The sequence below is a fragment of the Balaenoptera acutorostrata genome, chromosome 1, assembly GCF_949987535.1.
Source record: "Balaenoptera acutorostrata chromosome 1, mBalAcu1.1, whole genome shotgun sequence".
Lineage (NCBI taxonomy): Eukaryota > Metazoa > Chordata > Mammalia > Artiodactyla > Balaenopteridae > Balaenoptera > Balaenoptera acutorostrata.
The window spans coordinates 183348152-183368037 of NC_080064.1; the positions used below are offsets into that span (position 1 = coordinate 183348152).

Genomic DNA, 19886 nt, shown 5'->3' on the forward strand with positions numbered 1-19886 from the left:
GGTGTGTTTTTGTAAAGCAGGGTGTGGAGTCAGGGAGAAAGGACTTCAAATTTCATGTAGCCTGGACATTGTGGCCCTGTGGAGACACCAGAAGTGATATTTTACTCTACAGGAGTTGCAAACCAAGAAAAGACTCTCTTGGGAAACTTGTGACAGAGCAGGGAAAATAGCAAAAGGAAACCTATTTGGGTTAAGAGGCTAACAATGAAATGAAAGCTTATGAGTGTAATGAGATATCGTTCTTAGAAAACGAAAAACAATTCTCCCATTCATATCTATCATCTTTTTTTAAAATTTATTTTTTAATCGAAGTATAGTTGATTTACCATGTTGTGTTAGTTTCGGGCGTATAGCAAAGTGATTCAATTTTACATATATATGTGTGTGTATATATATTCTTTTTCAGATTCTTTTATAGGTTATTACAAAGTATCGAGTGTCATTCCCCATATCTATCATCTTTTAAACAACATTTTGTTGTTGTTAGTGTTGCAACTTTGGCTGCAAGAGAAACAACAGAGGAGAAGGTTAAAGGAGTTTTTTTATATTGCCACTGTGAACGGTCAGCATTATTTTATTTTATTATTTTTATTAAACCACAGTTGATTTACAATATTGTGTTAGTTTCAGGTGTGAATGGGCAGCATTATTAATGCCACCTGAAGTTTTCTGAGCATGATGTGAACAGTAAAAGATGATTTTGTTAAAATTGGGATGTGGAAAGAGGCATGCACTTTTAAATAAAATGAATGACGTGATGATAGAACACAATAAACGTTACATCAAAATAGTTTTTATGAGCCTTTAAGTGGTCTCACAGACAAACATTTTAAGGTGCTTTCCATGTCATTTCATAGTCTTTTTCCCAGAATCACAAATAATATATTTTTATAAATAAAAAGGAAACACTTTATAGCACTTCTGCCAAAAATAAATTGGGTAATGAAGAATTGTCAAAAACACATTCAGTGTCTTGTTGTTTTTAAAACAATAACTTCTTACTGCAGAGATCAAAGCAGTAATACAGGGTTTTATAACCATGAGTATAAACATTTCCACCATTATAAGATATTGCCATTATAATAGTGTTTTTATGACTCCTGTAAACAGAAACTTGGGGACATGCTACACATTTTTATACAAAAAGTTTCCAATATTTTTAAAAATTAATAACCAAACTATTTCTAAAGAAGAATCCATTTTGGGAAAAATCCCCAGGAGTAACCCAGAAATTTCCAAAAGACTTCCCCCAGTCCACAGGGAATCACTCCACAAACCAAAGAAAAATTCCCCCTGAAATTGCTTTAGGATCCCATGGAAAGCAGGAACAATTTACAGTTCAATTCGAAAAGCTCCAAATTTCTTCACTGGCAATGGTTCTAATAAAATTACCAGCAGAGGAGAAGGGCCCTGAAGGCCAACTGAGTCATCCTGCTTATTCTGGCCCATGTATTTAGTTGGCTTTCTCCTTCCATAATTCCCATTAATGGCTTTTCTAAGCAGTATTTGCATAGGAAGCATAAAGGTGTCTCTGCCGCGTCCATTTATTAAGTTATTCCACTTTGAGGCCGCAGGCTCAGGGGTAAACATAGCTGAGCTTTTAGGTTCAATAAGTCCCACAAAGCAGTTTTGGAAGAACCTGAATTTTTATAATGGGATTCTGAGGAGTGTCAAGTAAATTGTGGTTGTGACACTAATGTTAGTGTGAGGGAAACGAGAGAGCAGAGTATTATGGATTCTTCCCACCTTGTAGAGCTAAGCTCTGCTGATGTATTTGGGCCTAGGACAGACTACACAGAAGAGGGAAGGGAAAGAGGGAAGGAGAAGAAGGAGGTAGAAGAAAGAGGAATGGAAAGAAGAAGATAAAGGGTGTTGTGTTACATTGTGTATGTATTTTGGGAAGTGATGTAGGGCCACCAACAAGTGCCCTTAGGTGCCCTTTACTGTAACTCAGGATGTCTACTCTTCTGCTTCCATTTTACAGCACCTTAGAATTGAATCAGTTCCTCAAAGGCAAGTCCTTCCTACTTTCCTTCTTCCCTTCCTTCCTTCTCCCTTCCTTTCTTTTCAAGCAAGAGTAAATATTCAGAACATCAAGTATATAGGCTACTGTCATCAGACACCTCCTGGCATTCGTCTTTTTCTAACCCCTCCATCTCTTCAGTTACTAAGCCTAGTGGATTCTACCTACAGAAGATCCTTTGACTGCATCTCTTTCTACTCATCCCCCCTTGCCACTGTATTTTTTTATTTTTTTGTCTGAGCCATGGGGCATGAGGGATCTTAGTTCCCTGACCGGGGATCAAACCCCTGCCCCCTGCAGTGGAAGCGCAGAGTCTTAACCACTGGACCACCAGGGAAGTCTCCCCTTGCTGCTACTTTAGTATAGATTGTTTTCCTTTATCACCCAGGCTATGAAGTACTCTCCATTGGTCTATGTGTCTACGGTGCCTTCTGTTCCGGACTTTCGCACTGCACAGGATAAAGTCCAAACCCCCTACCAGTTGTCTAAGCGGCCATTCACACTTAGAACCCAGTTGACCTCCCTGGCCTCCTTCAGCTGCGGTATGTTTTAGCCACCCCGCTCTTCTCACGACTGCTGGCACGTAGCAGGCTCTCCACGCCTCCGTGTCTCTGCTTAGTCATTCTCTCAACCTGGAGTGCCCTTCTCACCTGTGTCTTTGCCTAGAGAAATTCAACACGTCTCAAAGAAATCACTTCCATTTTGTGAAGACTTCCTGAATCCTCTGGCAGAATTAATTGTTTCTTGCTCTACATTCCCATAGGTTTTTTTTTTTTTACATACCTCTAGTGTAGTACAAAATATATTACAGTGAGTTATTAAAAAGAGTCCCCCAGTGGATTCTGGGCCCTTGAAGGCAGGCAATAAGTTTTATTCTTGTCTGACCTCCTCTCTTCCTGCCCCTAAACCCAGCATAGTGTTTGTGACCTGAGTCCATTTTCCATCAGTATTGATGATAAACTCATTGGCAAGGGTTATTCCAGGAAGTTTCTTTGGAGGCTTAACTTGAATTGTGTGCATATGTGTGTGTGTGTGTGTGTGTGTGTGTGTTTATAGGTGCATTATATTTGTTAGTAGGCTTAATATTTATATATACTCATGAGATTTTATCTCTAGTGACTAGGCTAGGCTCTTTATACCAGTTGAATTGATCCTTCAGGCTAGTCTAAGAGAATCTGGCGATTGATTTCTGTGACAAGGAAACACAAGGAAGAGAGAGACAGAGAGAAAGAAGACCCTACCATTTATATTAAGGACCTACTGTGTGCCAAACTTGGTCCTAGATGCTTTTTATAATCTTAGTTATATCCCTCAGAGGCAGTAAAACAGCTAGATCCCAGTTCTACCACTTTTGTTTGAGAAAACCTGGGCATTTACTTAGACACTATGTGCTCTGTTGCCTTTGCTTTTTTCCTCATAGGATTGGTGTAAGGAATAAGTTAGTAAATGTAAAGATCTTAAGACAATGCTTTGCACCTGATAAGTACTCAGTACTGTAAACAGATTGTGTGTGTGTGTGTGTGTGTGTGTGTGTATTTCAGCAGCACTTACTATCCTCATATCCTTAGAGATAGAGTGTTTGGGTATCCTGCCCAAAGTCACATAGATAGTAAGTGGCAGAGCTGAACATGGGGTGGTGGGAACCAAATTCACCGCTTTAGGCACTTACAGCACACCTCTCTCTCCAGCATTCATGTTTAGAGCCTGTCCTAATCATTAGTAAGGAGATGCAGAAGAAAAACAAATTTACATGGTTTTATCATGCTGTAGCTAAATCAAATGAAGAAAAAAAAAAATACTCCTCTAAATATCCTTTAAATGCCTTCAAGGCCCCATAAGCTACATTGACTTAACTTACTACAGAGATGGGTAAATTAGGCAAGGATAAAGTTGGTTGATGGGGATCTGTAAGCCTGTAGTTTTCTAAACTCAATGGTGAATCCTGCCAACAACTGGAATTCTCGTTTGGGAGACGGCAGCATCTTTAGGATCATTTTGGAACCTGGAGCAAAAGAAAATATACACATTGAATTTTGTACAATTATGTAGACTTTAAGGGCACTTGATGTTTTTAAAGATTATAAGTCTATTTTAATAACTTATATTTCTATTTCTAAGTGTGTGACCTTTACATTGAAGGTACATCTACTATTGTACATTCCGCTCTGTACCAAATACTGTACAGGGAAATAAATGAGGGCTAGGCCCTTCTGTGACAGTGAACTTCACTTTCGTGGAGACTGATCAATCTTGAGAGGTGATAAATGCCGGTGGAAAGGTACAGTAAGCCATCATATATTAAATATGGAAAAGTACTTTTAAATAATACTGAAACGTGCAAAATATAACCTGACAGCCACCACCAAATAGAATTGTGGGCCCAGATTTTGTTTGACAGTATTAGCGACTAATGAAGATTTTGACAGGAAATGCCAGCATACACAACATACACGTTAGCTAGTGTATCAATAATAAGGTTATTTTTATATTTGTGTCTCCTATCTTTTCATGGCAGATTATTTTAAGAAAAAAGTAGGCTTGTTACTTCTAAAATGGATTTCAGTGAAGATTATTTCCTGAATCCCAGAGTATTCTGTTTTATTGAATCTGATTAAAAGCGTTAGGGATCCTACTCGGCATTTTTTCACAAAACAGATCTTGCGGAAACATGAAAACCTCAGTTGTTGTTTTTGTGATTTCTGGATAGAAGTAAGAATGTAGGAGTATCAGAGTCTGCACACACCTGGAGGTCAGGACTCTGCAGCAGAAGCTGTGTCAAGGACGAAGCGCAGTCTCCCAGGTAGACGCCATCAAAGGTTCCCTAGAGACAAGTACACACTAAGTGTTGGCTTCCTTGAGAAAAGATCTGTGTTCTCCTCATTTGATGTTTATGTGCCAGGCATTGTGCTGGGTTTTAAATATACAATAGCAAACAAAAGCTAGTATGATCCAGTTTCTGAGAAAAAGTTTATAATCTCATGCATAATAATCTCAGGAGTAAGTGTACCTGAAACTTCTAGGTAGCAGAGTAGATGGTGCTATCAAGTACATGTAATAGATGAAAAAGCACAGCTTGTTTGAACATCTGATGTTCTACACATTACAAACACCCATTTGTAATAGATTTGTCACAAAGAGGTAGCTTTCATTGGAGATTCTAGAATGCAAGAGAGAAGGTGAAAGAAAATTCAAAACCAATAACTAGGGGAGATATTCCAGTCCTGCAAATTCCTCTGAGCAATACAGAGGACATCTATGTTATTTGTTTGTGTAACTCTCAGAAGATACAGTCCCTCCTGTGTTTTGTTTTGTTTTGTTTCCTAGAGTATTCTGGATATTACTAATTTCAGAGGTGTTTTGTGGACTAGAGGAAATTGGTAAAGGTGTTCTTGGAACAAGGTGCAATCTGATTGCTTCATTAGATTTTAATAATATGCTTGGTGATTTCTGCTATTTTAAATGAGCTCCAATCCCCATTGAACCATCAGACTTGGGAACTGTGTAACTGTGTCTGTGGTTGGGAGACGGGTTAAGCTAAAGGTGGCAGCCCATCGGTTGTAGAACCAAATATAGAACACTGGCTTCTGAGTTCAGTGTCTGGGCCCTAGACACAAGGGCCCGGTAATGTTGTCCAGCCCCACCGTTTCTGTGAATTGAACCCCCGGAACTCCAGGGAGGATTAGGTACGATTTGGTGAATCTATGATTCCCTAAGAAGGTCTTCGGATGTCTAAAAATATCTTCCTTTTCTCTCTTGACACTTAGAGGAAATCTACTGCATGATCCCCTCAGAAAGAGGACTGAAATGAATTTATGACCTGAATGCCTATATTAAATATTTGCCCTAAAAACAATGAGACCAGGGCAACTATGCATATGTGAAATATGCATTGTTTCGGGAGAACATTTTCAGAATCTGCAGTCATGACAAAAGCAATAAAGGAGGATAATATTTAAGTTGATAAAAGATGCAAACATGGCTTTATTGGGTTTCTAAATTCAAATTAAAAGAATAAATATTTCATCAGTGATACTAATTAAAGATTGGTCAAAGATTTGTCTGTGTCTCCTATAGCAAATACCAATCAGAACTGATTAAGAGAAGTAACATTTATTGGACTGCTCAGTTCATAATACTATGAAGTCTGTTTTACTGAGTAATGGTTATTTGATTATTACTTGATTTTCAAATGACATTAGTACTCCATGCCATTTTGCTCTTTCCACAGAGTTAAGTTTGGATCTGGGCATGGGGGTAATAATGCTTTGGGATGATTAATTCTATAAGCTGGGGTTATAGTGGTTTTGTGTGGATATGTGTGGTTTTAGTGTCTTCATCTGGTTCCATCCTTGCTTTAAAAAAAGCCGATTTAAAAATTGATTGAAAGGACTCTGATATTCAGGCACTTAGCATTTGATCATCATAGTCACATGTTTCTTTTCCATTTTGTTTAAATATTTATACGTCTCATTAGATGCAAGATTCTGATAAAATAGTTTGTGCACTCAGTAATAAGGGCTATTGCGGAAATAGAGAATGGAGAAGATGATGTAAAATGAAGGCCACGGTCACTGGCTTGAGTCTCCTGTATATCAGAATGGGACTGCTCAGTGGTAGGGTCCAGGGGTTGGTCTTTCAGAAGTAGGTGTGAATATGTACACATAGGGTTTATGTTGTACCTTCTTTCTGTCCAGTTTCATTCTTTAGATTTTGAAGCATGTAAATTGCCAAGAAACCATCCACTCTGTCCACCTTTCCAGACCATTGTGTTTGCTCTAGATTTCCTTACTTCTTGGCTTTGTAAGAAAGACTGATGCAAAAAAATGTTTTTGCTCGTCCACATAATAAATATAAACAAGTGAATCAGAGGTCACCATGATGTAGCCTCATGTCAACCTTTGTCGCCAGGTTTTTCAGTATGTAACTCCACTTTTCTCAAGGTCAGGGTCATGGGCAGGTGGGGATGTGGTCAGCGTTGAGATGGGACTATCTTGAACCCTCTCAGGAGTCCACATGTGATCAGAATAGACTAGAGATTTCCTTTATGCTCTCTAGGTAACATGCTTTCATGAATGTAGAAATTCTTTACGGTTTCCTAAGGACAACAAAACCATTATGGATTCAGTGGCTCTCGTATAACGAGAGGGTTCTCTCTGAACAACCTCTTTCAAAGAAGATCTACAGAACCATCTGTGGATTTATCTAACGATAAATCCTCTTTCTCTGTTAACCAGATGGAAAGTACTAGAGCACTGTGACAACTCTTCCTTCCCCCTCAACAGTTGGGCTGTGCGTGCACGTAGACACACGTCTACTTGCAGCTGTTTTTGTGAGCAAATCTATGAAACAATGAAGAGTTAAAACAATTCTCCGAATGGCCTGGGCATGCTGCTCCCACTCTGTATGTATGTGTTACATACCAGGTACATTAAAATTCACATTTAAATTTCAAATGAGTTAAATACACCATTGCTTTCAAATAAGTGACTGATTTTTGTTCCTCTCATGTTATATTAATATTAATATTATGGAATCCTGTAGCCTGGCATTCCTTTCTGACTATCTGATAATTGGGTCGGTGGGGGAGGACTGAGGGTCATCTTGTTTAGCTTATCTCTGCAAGAGAAAGAGGGGCCCATAATAAGGGAAAGCGGCAATAAAATGGTAACAAAAAAATTGAAAAGAAGATTTAATCTCTGGCCAATTTGAAACATATCCCAGGGAATCCATAGAGAAAAAGATAAAGTGTGACTATGAGTAAGTTAACTAAACACATTACACTGTGAGAGCAAATGGAGTTAGTCCATTGTACATGTTTAATTTCCTATTAGTCTCTGGCGTTTACTACCACGCCTGAGTTGGGGCATCTGTAAATTCAGTTAAATACAGTGCATTGTCTAAACATATCACAGCTCCAATCAGTCACCCCAGCTGCTGATAAGAAGCCTCTTGTATTATTGAATCTACAATGGGGAGGCTCTGCAGGCACCAAGATAACAGCTAGGTATTTCACTTTTAAGTATGGAAAGAAAGGAAGAAAAAAAAAAGGAACCTAGCTGCTTGCCTTTGCTTTTACAGCTCTGACATTTATTACCACTCTCAGATTTGCTATACACTAGTGATGTGATTTTGGTTTCGGATGTATTATGTCTTTCTTTGGTTTTAACTTAAACTCTGTGAATCAAAGAGAAGGAAGGAGAGCAGGGGCAGCAAAGCAGTACAAACAAACCAGAAGATCAGCTTTTCCCTTCCTATGAAAATAGCAGCAACTTCTTCAGAAGATGTTTTTGTGTTTTGTTTTGTTTCATTTTTTTAATCTAAGCTCTCTTTATTGATTTGTGCTTTTCTTCCAGGCTGGGTACATAAGGATGAAACCCAGTCTTTCCCTAACTTTTCTTTTTCATAGTTTCATTGAAATTTTAAGTAGAGGTCCTCTAATGATTGATCTCAGAAAGCAAATCGCTTTGACCCTAATGAACTAGAGGGCAAGTCTGTGCATAATCTAGCAAATGCCTTTCCCAAGTTCCACATACGATTTTTCGTTCCTATTGTTATTATTATTTTATTTAGTCCTCATATTACGTTACTTATTATGTTACTTATATTATACCAATCTTTCCACTTTTGGTGACAGTATAGATATATAGAAATGTTTTTAGATATAATGCTATCTTTCATTTTAAACACTTCTTTTGCAAGGGAGATGGGAATGGTGCCTCTCATTCCTGAGAATTATTCATATACCATTTTCTAAAATCTTATTCAGATACTGGCTATTATGTTGTGTGGAAATCACAATGATACCTGTTTTGCACTTTGTTTTTTAATAGAATGATTGATAATCTTTTGCAAACTGCACCATATGTCCAACATTCGCATATTTGTGAAAGTACGAATCGCATTGCCTTCATTTGATTTCATGAGTTTATATTTCCTCTTTCCCAAACAGATGTTTTACTACAGCTGCTATTTGTTTAGTAAATTGGTTCACAGGCAATAGTTCTGTTTTCATATAACATTAAGGATCTGACCAAAAACGTTAATGGGAAAAAAAAGAAAAAGAAGAAGAAGAAGAAAAGAACAAGTAACTTCTTTATCAAGTTCCTGTTTGAGCTTTGTTTCTTGGTTACGTTTTTTTTGGCCTAGTTTTGTGCCGTGCTTCTCTTTACAATAGCGGCCTCCTTGTACACACATATGCATCCGCCCCTCACATACAGGCATCTCCCCCCGCCCTTCCATCCACCTGTCCTCCTGGTAACAAGCCAAAGCAGCCCTAAGGCCACAGGGGTAGGGTTTCAGTATATTCCAAAGATGTAGTTATCCTGCACAGAAACACTACTGTGTCTTTGGTGACAAACAGGGATATAATTTGCCTTTTTAAAGTTAAAAGGTCAAGAGTAAGGGTTTAGATCAAGGAGCAACAGCTAAATATTTTAGGTGATACAGGTCATGGAAAAGAATGTAAATGCGGAAGTTAGCTGGTGAACGCTAGGTATTAGAAACAGATTATTGGCTCATGCAAGTGACCCGATCCCTTTCTAATGCCCCAGGATGCACTTCTATAGAAAGCTTACTGTTTCTTAGAGATGAGGTTGATGATCCAGTTATGAAAGCCTGCTTAAGCCTAGTGCCCTTTATCAAGCTACTGTCTCTCAGCTCTAAGCCCACTCTTTTTTGTGTGTGTGATGCGGCGGCTGGGATTCTAGGCAGGAGGAGAGAGAAGAAATTGGATCTTTATGTTTGCTTCCTGTTGACTTTTTCCTGACAGTGCCATCCCATCAAAGACCCTTTGCCCTGGCATTGACAGTTGGCTCCGTTTCTAGCTCTTTCTGGCACTCCCGCTCAAGCCCCATTAGCATAAGCTCAGAGGTCTGAGTCTTAGTCCAGTGGGGACCTCTTTGCTGGGCTTCCAGATTCTGATAGTACTGAATCTTCCTTATGCTCCCACAATTTCCAGAAGCTTCCTGCAGTTAGGATCTCTGCCCTATTTTTGCTCTTGCAGTTCTCCAACATCCTTTGAACCAATTTCTCATATTAAATTCTCCCTGTTGAAATGCCTAGTATGGTTTCTGTCTTCCCATCTGGACTCTGACAAAGGTAGAACAACAATTTCCTCCTTTATATGCATTATTTCTCTTAGTGTCACATCCTCATTTCCTCACTGGGTGGTAGAATTTGTAACCAGAATGTTATGGCATAAATTAAAGAATTTTCTGTTTTCTTTATTGGAAATCTCAGAGTTTTATAGAAGCGTTTGAAAATTACTGAGATCGCTGAATCACTGTGCTTGCGTTTCATTTCTTATATGTCTGTGACTTAAACTGATTTGCAGCCGGTGATCTTTTGTGGAGTATTCACAGGCTCCTTAGCATTCAATAGTGTCTTTTTATGGTGAGGATTAAATAGAAATCTATCTTCATCCGGCAAGTAGTCAAACCAGATAAAGCAGATAGGTAAATAAAGTTATAACAAATATTTGCAAACTACTTCAGTGAAAATTAGGGTCGATTCATGGATTGTGTCAGTCTTTTGGAGAATGGATGAATAAGATACATTTTGAAAAAGTTTGTGTAGAATGTGGGCTTTGAGTTACATGTTAAAGTAAGCAGATGAGTTTAGTGTGAAAAATGAACAAGAGGAACTATTAATGAAAATTAAATGATATTTAAGAACTACATAGATTAATTTCCTTTAAAAATGTCATTCAGTATACACAATGATTAAAATGGGATTTTAAGTGATATCAAATATAAAAGCAAGACATTAATGTGCTTATTCTGATTAATATAGATAGCGGCTAAATTCAGTAATTCAAAAAGATAATGCTTTGAAATCTTTATTATCAGATTTTGCTATCTGTAGCAACCAAATTAAAGATTATCTCCACCTATTGTTTTCTTTCGTGCTATATAGATGTAGTTTAACACCATTATGATACAGCTGAAAAATTATTTTGTCTTCATTTTCTTCATGTATACAATGAAAACAATGTCAGATTATTGATCAGTTACTAAAGACAAATTTAAATTTACAGCAAGTTTACATTTATTTCCTGAACCTTGAACATGAGGAAATCATTTCAGTGTCCTGTTAAGCTGGGAAGATGTTACTCAGCTAGGTAACTCATTGGATCATCATTTTGAAAACTTGGTTCATCTAGACTGTCAGAGAAATTCTTGCACAGTTTTAGAATAATCCCTGCAGAACTTCTCTCCATTGCACTGAATCAGCCATCCACTTGGGAACGTTTAACCTGGAATAGATAACCCAGAGAGGCCTGGCATTAAAATGGCCAAAGTGTTCCAGGTCAGGGTAGGGATTAGTCGGACACAATGGTTCATGGAAAAATTTTATTAGCACCTGTTATAGTTGGCCCTAGTTCTGATTTTCTTATCCCAGCCTTCTTGTTTGAAAAGTGCAAAGATTATATTTGGTGTTGAAGAATATTTGCTTTCACAAGCCAAATTTTATTTTTTGCATTATGTTTCATCACAAAAGCTGGTATGTACCTAGAATAGTCACAAGTCTTGGCAGGCTCACGACAAGCTAGGTAGGGTCTGAGAACGTTTAGACTCCTCGGGAAAATGTAATGGAAAAGGAATCACATTCCTCTTGGCATAGCCAGGCATAGCCAGGCCCTCCTCATCCTTTCCACTAATCATTACAAAATCCCTACAGATGTCAAAGGCTCATTCAAGCCAGCACTTTCTGTGCTAACGCAGATTATAGCCTTCACTGTGTGTTAAACAATTACTCTATTTGAAAGCACCAGGAGTTTAAGCAGAACGCAAAAAGACTAGGACTGATTCAGACATTTTCATACATGTTTATCTTATGTTTACTTACTAGCTGTGTGACCTTAGGCAAGTCATTCACCCATTTTGAGCCTTCATTTATTTCTTTGTTAAATGAAGGCATTTTAGTAATCTCCCAAGGGCCCGTTTCAGTTGTAAGGGCTTTGAATAGATTTCAGTTTTTAAAATTATGCGGGGTACTGAAAATTTTTCTAGAATTTTATGAAGTCTGCTACAGAAAGTCTGGCAGATTCATAATAGTTAAGGGGCCATATAACACGATACTTTTTTTGGGGGGGGGTGGGTCATGACGCAAGTCACTTCTTTCTGTGTCTTTATTTTCCCTTCTAAATTGTAGGTAGTAATATCTGCCTCCTGTTGTGGTGATTAATGAAATAATTTTCCAACCTGGGGGCACGGGGGGTGTGGGCACAACAGCTATGACAAGGGACATGGGAAACAAGCCACTGAAGAGAAAGCGGCTGCGAAGTGCTAACTTGCAGTAAACCTATAACTCCCAAACCCACCACATTCTTGCCCTAAATAAAAGTCCATCCTTGCTTATTCCATTTGAAGTCGTGTTTCTCTGTCCGAACCCAAACAAGTCATGAGAATGAATACTGTTTAGTAAATGTTTTCAGTCACAGATCCCCTTGTTTCCCCATAACACTCGAGATGTGTTCCGTATAGTTTTGGTCTCCAGTTTTCTGGGAGATCCTCTCCTTCCCTGTTCTGCGTTTGTGTTTTGCCTCTAAGGTTGGCTCCCGATGCGGTGGCTCCGAGGCGCCCCGGACGGACGCACGTGTGCGGAGGGGAGGCCCCAGGGCGGCGGCGGGGTGCGCGGGCTGCCGGCCAGGGCTCCTTCCCAGGGCGGCCCCTCCACCCAGCAGAGCCCCTGGCCCCGCGCCCATCTGGGGCGGGCCGACAGCCTGCGGGGGGCCGGGGGGCCGCGAGGGGGGGCGGGAGGCCGAGCTGGCAGTCGGAGCCGAGCATCCCCCGCCCGCATCTGCAGCCGCCGTGTCCCTCGACCCGCATCCCGCATCCCTGATCCCTCATCCCTCATTCCTCATCCCGCCTCCCTTCTCCCGCCTCCGCTGGCCGGCTTGGGAGGCCTCTGCGAAGCCCTTAACGACCTCCGCGAGTCAACTCCCAGCGGAGAATTGGGGAGGGACGCAGAAGCAGCTTTTTCTCCCTCATCATTTGAGAGGCTATTCTGTCTTTAACAATCTGCGCTCCGAAGGGAGAGCTTGAAGTGAATATATCCGTCAAAGAAACAGGATGCATCCTGTGTACAAGCAGAACGCCTCCGTTCTGTTTTCTGACACCTGCTTGAAGGCTGTTCGTTCTGTGTTGGTTACTCTCGATGTGCATACATTTAAAGAATTGAATTAAATAAGGAAATCTAGCTGAAAGTGACATGATCCTTTATTCTGAAGTTCTTTCACAGGACTTGGGGTAAAGTCAGTAATCCCATAGACCCCAAAAGTAGATTTTGTGTAGAGAATTCTATCTTTTCTTTTTTTTTTTAAATAGACATTATTTTTTTAAAGTAGTTTGAGGTTCACAGCAAAATTGAGTGGAAGGCACAGAGTTCCCATATATTCCCTCCCCCACTATCAACACCTGGCACAGGAGTGATATATTTGTTACGATAGACCTACACTGACACACACTGACACATCACGATCACCCAAAGTTCATATTGACATTGGGGTTCATGCTTAGTGTTCTCTGGGTTTATCTACCATTCCAGGATCACACAGAATAGTTTCACTGCCCTAAAAACTTCTGTGTTTCACCCATTTATTCCCTCCTGCTTAATCCCTGGCCCAAGGTAGCTTTTTTAAAATAACGGAGAAGTTTCTCCCTAATTAGTTGCTTGTTTTCCTTATGGGCTTCTTCTGCCTCATAGAGAAGACAGTGTAGCATGAAGCGTTCTTTCACGAGTTAGGTTTTGTTAGCAGGGACTATTAGTGTGTGTGTGACTTCCTAATCCCCCTTCTGCTTGAGGGGCATCTTCAGCCCAACCAGTTTTAATTAAGAGGGAAATGCTCATATAATTTTGGTACACTGATTACAGGCAAAGCCTAAGCAGAAGTCAGTTTGGATTCCCAAGGGATTTCAGTGTTAAAAATGCGTAGGGTACCTTTCCCTTTTCTTTCTTCTTCTTTCTTTTTTTTTCCTTTAATTCTCCTCCTCTATGAACTCCAGATAAGCAGCAGACCCGAGCCAGATTTCATTACTATCACGCACTCTTCATGGTCATCTTTTAATATTTGAAAGGATCATTTGTTAACTGGAAATGGTCAATTTTTTTTTCTTTGGCTTTTGAAATATAATTTTCAATTTTTAATTTGATTCATTTAGATGAAATCATTAATCAGGGTTGAAACTGAGTTAATTTTCTGGAAAATAAATGAGGTTGTTAGAGTGAACATTATTAAGTGGGCTCTTTGTAAGAAAGGGATAATAGCTGAAAATATGGAATACTTGGAGAACTGTAGCATGTGGGGAAAAATCGAAAGGATTTTTTTTTTCCTTGTTAAGTGCAATAATTCATTTTAAAAATGAGTTAGATCAGAGGATTTTCAGCATTAAGCATTATAAACACTCCCCATTAATTATATTAGAATTTGTAAATAGCAAAGTTTTAAGAAATTGTAAGGAAAGTACACCATGTAAAGTTCTCTTTCTTGTTGTGAGATGTTAAGACCATGTAAGTTCTAATGTGCTCTTTCTTTCTTTAAAAATGACTAATGAACCAATACTAGCTTGCATATACTTTATCTCTTATTTTTCTTTTCAGATATTAAAAACCTTTGATTGTGGTTTTCTTATAAAATCAATCAGAAAGAAGTCACTGGGAACCATTATAATAAACATAATATGTTTAGTTCCCCAACGCTTCCTTCATGACCTGGTTCAGAATCAGTCTCCTTCGGGTAGTCTTCCTTTCTTTTCTTTTTTTTTAAATTTTATTTATTTATTTATTTATTTACTTTTTTTTTTTTTGGCTGTGTTGGGTCTTCGTTTCTGTGCAAGGGCTTTCTCTAGTTGCGGCAAGCAGGGGCCACTCTTCATCGCGGTGCGCGGGCCTCTCACTGTCGCGGCCTCTTTTCTTGCGGAGCACAGGCTCCAGACGCGCAGGCTCAGTAGTTGTGGCTCACGGGCCTAGTTGCTCCGCGGCATGTGGGATCTTCCCAGACCAGGGCTCGAACCTGTGTCCCCTGCACCGGCAGGCAGATTCTCAACCACTGCGCCACCAGGGAAGCCCTAGTCTTCCTTTCTTAACCCCATATCACTATATTCATCACTCTCTCCTAAATTCCCAAATCTCCATAGCACTCAAGGATTTAGCTTATAACATATTATTTTCAGCATTGACTATTTTTTGGCTTTTTAATTGTTGTCATATTTGTTGGCTTTTTAATTGTTGTCATATTATTTCCTCTATTTTAATTGTTGTCATATTATTATTATATTTTGTCTCTTTTAACTATAGCTTAAAAACTTTGTGTCAGAAAGTTTACATGCCATGAGTTCTTCTTTGCACACGGTAGTCATTGAATTAGTTCTTTTTGACTGATCCACTCAGTGAATTACAGGAAAGTGATAGGGGCTTTAAGGGTCTAGCTTGGAAGGAGATCCAGGCCCCGGACCGTATGAGGCCTCTTTTTTTCCATTGGAACCTGGATCAGATTTTGGCCATTGAGGAAGAAAGCCTATTTCGCTAGCTTACTGTGGGGCACAGATGTTGAGCAAAACACCCTACCCAAGAAAATGAAGAAAGTGAAAATGATTTGGCTAGACACCCAGCCACCTCAATTCACCATTTAAGCGAGACGCCGGTCACTGGAGAATTCATTGCTCGTGGTTGCTTCTAATTGTTGTCTTCAGGTTTTATACTGTGGGTTTTCAATATGAACAATTTATTTTAGGGCTTTCAGTTGCATGTTCTATGGAGAGAAGTTCCCATTCATGTGACTCGAGAGATTTTTATTGGCGCTTCCATGAATGCCATATTACCTATTTGTGGGACGCATGTAGTTATGCGCAAGTACCTTCCTTGACTTCCCCAGAGAACTTTTCTTCCTTATGTTCCTTCTAGGGTCTAGCTCATGCTTTTATTAGAAAACAAACATTACACAGCTGTAATTATTTATCTGTATACCTGCCTCAGAGCCTGGCACATAATAAGTACTTTTTACGTATTTGAATACATTGAATTGGGTGAATATAATGAGGCAGACAGATAAAGCCAATCCCTTTTAGAAAAAATAGGAAATTAAATGTGTTCCACATATTATTCTTAGATGGGGCAAGTTTAAAAGTTTTAGAAATATTATTATTATTCTTAGATGGGGTAAGTTTAAACATTTTAGAAATACATCAGTGAAGATCTTCCTGCTGGTCAGCAGCTCTTACCTTTATACAAACATGGTAGATATCCAAGGGACCAAAAAAGCCATGTATATTCTTAATTAGTTAACATGTACCCCTCTGGTATTTGCAATACGTTTAACCCTAGGAATTATATAGCCTTAGTACTCAGGATGCCATGGCCATATCAGATTTGGCCCAAGTCACATTGTACACAGATGCAAACATATGCCACTGATTGCAAAAAAATTAAATTTAGTTACTGTTTGGACGAGGAAGCCTAAGCTGCGATTCACTTATTTCGGAATTGACTGCATTGTGACGGTTTAGCCATCTGTGCCACACGTTCAGCTCACATATACTTGCGGAGGCATTGATATTGGCTAGTGGTGTTGGCCAAAGTGAATGCAAATGTTTAATGTTCACAAACAGAAATCGGTTTCGAGGTAGCTGCTCTGTCCCCCTCCCTCCCTTCCCGCCCAAATCTTACTTCATTGTAAAATAGAAGCGAGGCTAGTGGAGGAACATAATGGCTCAGCTTTAACTTCCTTATTCCAAGGGAGGCTGCCTAGGTCAGTTTCAATCCCTTTCAAACATCCTCATCTGACTTTGAAGACCGAGCACCACCCCCTCCATCTCTGAATCTGGGCAGTGGCCCTTGTTTTCACGCACTGAAAATAAAGTGTTCACATGAGCTCATTTACTGAGAGTGGAGTTGGCAGTCTTATCAGGAGAGGAGAAAGGAGCTCTGAAGATGAAAAGCTCTCACGGTGACAGAAGTCTTTATTACTTTGGGCAGTAGTGGAATGCGGTGTACACAGGGTAAAGTGACGGCTACCTAGAGCATTTAGGGAAAACTAGAGCAGTAATCGTGTTTTATGTTGTTCCTCATCTGACTTTCTCCGTGAGTCAGTTGACCCCAGGGATGGGGCTTGTAAAGGTTGGAAGCAATGTAAGAACGTGTGTTCTTCTCCAGAGAAAACGGAGCTGCGGGTAATCCCTGATTGCTCTTTGAATTGGCTTTGGGCGGCATGCGTCAAAATAATGCATATGAAACATGGCAACAAACCCTTGTCTTTCCCCTACACTACTAAAACACCTAACTTGTTACAGATTTTTTTTTAATGTTCTCCCATGTTTCTACCAAAATTATGCGGAGAAGAAATGCTATTGATGTTTTGTATAATTGTTTTCATAATCTGGTGTTGCAGAAAATAAAATCGTCACTTGATCTCAAGGGCTTTGAGGCAGTTTAAGCAGAAATTCAGCATTCTAAGAAATTTGAAGTTGGGGGAAAAACAGCCAGGAATGCCGTCTGCTTTTTCACTGAGTTGTACCTGAACAGACAGCTAATTAGGTTCTCTCAAAATTTATTTGTCTCCAGAAATAGAGGAAAGGTACTAAAAGCATAACAGAAATGAAATCTGTGCTGCACCCTTCCCAAGAAATTGACATTTTATGCATTTGACATTTGACATTTGATACTAGCAGTTTATTTTTTAAATTATTTGAAATTTAGTTTTCTGAAATAAACAGGTGCTTACTATACATGCTTCTCCACAGATTTTCAGAATGTATTTTATCAGGTGAAAAAATAAATAAGGCCAATTATGATTGATTATGTTAGACTAGCAATTGTGCCGAATTGGAGTTTCCTCTTTCTATAGGTATCATGGCCCTGTCATTTTTGAGCTAACCTGAGTTCCAAAAGTAATGAGAGCTGAGTGCCATGAGAATTTTAGACATCAAGTAAGCCTTCCCAAGTAATAATATCAACCTTGGAAAAAAAGCCATGTTTTCTATCATTAAACATTGTTTACTGTGCTACATACTGTTTTGTTCTAATCATACTAGTTTTCTCTTTTCAAACATTTGCCTAGAAAACAATGTCCCTCTCATCTTTCTTAGAAAGAGGGGAGATAGATTTCTCACTCTCACACAAGTACTTGCAGGATTTTTCCTGGAGGAGTTTATGGAAACATCACCTCTAGCCATAGTCTACTCTCTGCAGCTCAGATTAAGTGGTTGCCTATTGTGATGTGACAGATGCTAAAAATGCCCCAGGTCTCAAAATAGCTTCTCTACCAAGATACTACTGAGTCCTGAAATTCCACCAATAAAGACTCATTTTTTTTTGCCTTGCAATTGTTTCCTTTACATGCTATGTTCATTCTTCCTGGGAAAGAGTTAGATGAAGGCCATAGAGAATGAATATTTACTGAGTACCTACTATGTGCCCGGTACTGTGCTAGGCTTTTTAGAGATGCTGTTTTTCTAATTCCTCACTCTTAACTCTACAGGAGAGGAAAAAAAGATATTAAAAGGTGTTCATGAATTGCGCAAAGATCACACAACAAGAAAGTGGTAGAGCTGTGATTCAAGCTAAAACCAGTCATTTTTTTCACTTCACTTTCTTGTGAACTGAGTGATCAGATTTCATTAGTTGGTTCCAGGATACTGAACGTTCTGGTCAGCTGGTGGGATGGAGGGAGAGGACCAGTCTTGAAAGGCGGGAGTGATGGAAGACAGTTTGCCCAAGGTCTTCCCTCTTGACTGGACGGCTGGCCGCATAATAGGACTGATGGAACCATTGAGCAAATAGATTTTCATGGACATTTTGCTATCCTCAAAATATTCCTACTTAAAAGAGTATTCAAAAAGGTATAAGTAATATTATTGTCCCTAAAAGGCATTAATTTCTAGCTAAAAGTTGAAAAACTAAAAGTCTGAAGGATAGTAAAGTGTATTTGTAATGCACATGTGAGTACTAACAATGGCTGACATGTCTTCTACCAGAGACTTATCATCTCATTGTGTCATCATGTGTCTGGGAGATACATACTGGTTTTATCCCCATTTTACAAATGAGCTAGATAAGGCCCCAAAAGAGATGAAGATCACACATCTGGGAAGTGATGGAGCTGGGATTGGATCCAGTTCCATAACTTTAAAGTCACAATGCCACTCCCATGAAGTGCTTCCTTACACCAATTTTAAGAGGTTTCCCTTGTGTTTCAGGATTCGAACTCCTATTGAGATTCAGTCAGTGTGAGTAGAATAAATCTTCGAATTATTCACTGGGAATTTACTCAGACTTATACATAGTTACTTTCGATTTCACATCTGTGAACTCTATCAAGTTTCTTTAAACTAGATAATTTCCATACTTTATAGAAATGTACAAAGTGGTTGACTTGTACTTAGTTGACTTTTTAGAGGAATAATTAAAATGCAGATAGTTATTTACAGTTGGCCATTATCAGTATCCAGTCTTCTAGGCAGTGTTGGGCTTGGTTGTCATAGGTGTTCTAGTTTAAGAAGACAAGGTTGGGGTGTGGGTGAGGGCCAGTGTCAGTGTTAGAGTTGTCTTTTAATGCTTTTAAAACAATGGGCCTGTATTTCCATTTAATTGAAACTGTAAAGTTGGGCCTCATATGTATGGAATTCACCCACAACTATAATTGATTTTGTTCATTTTCTTTTTTTTTTTCTTTTCACTTCTTTAAAAACAATCACAGTTAACAATACAGGACTGACCATTTTAGTCAAAAAGCTAAGCAACAATGGAAAAGAAGATAGATGACTGCAGCCTTGCCTACGTTAATTGAGATGGCATAGTGACTGTTATTCATTCAGACTGAGCAATCTGAACAATACCAACTTATTTCAGTGGCAGCTCTTTGTCTAAT

At 39.1% G+C, this 19886-nt stretch overlaps 1 protein-coding gene and 1 long non-coding RNA gene across 4 annotated transcripts in view; one reads left to right on the forward strand and one right to left on the reverse strand.

Annotated features, from left to right (window-relative positions):
- ESRRG (estrogen related receptor gamma) overlaps positions 1–19886 on the forward strand; it is a 435178-nt gene that overhangs the window by 331402 nt on the left and 83890 nt on the right. The window lies entirely within an intron of this gene.
- Positions 1–19886, reverse strand: part of LOC103007584 (uncharacterized) — a 44357-nt gene that overhangs the window by 1760 nt on the left and 22711 nt on the right. Inside the window, exons 1-3 of one of the 2 annotated variants that reach the window (XR_449546.2) lie at positions 5031–5246; positions 4767–4844; positions 3882–4025 (exon numbers count right to left, since the gene is read on the reverse strand). This is a non-coding gene — a long non-coding RNA (uncharacterized LOC103007584). Of the gene's footprint in view, positions 1–3881; positions 4026–4766; positions 4845–5030; positions 5247–19886 lie in introns of those variants that run through there. The other variant, XR_009007729.1, reaches the window with a different exon arrangement.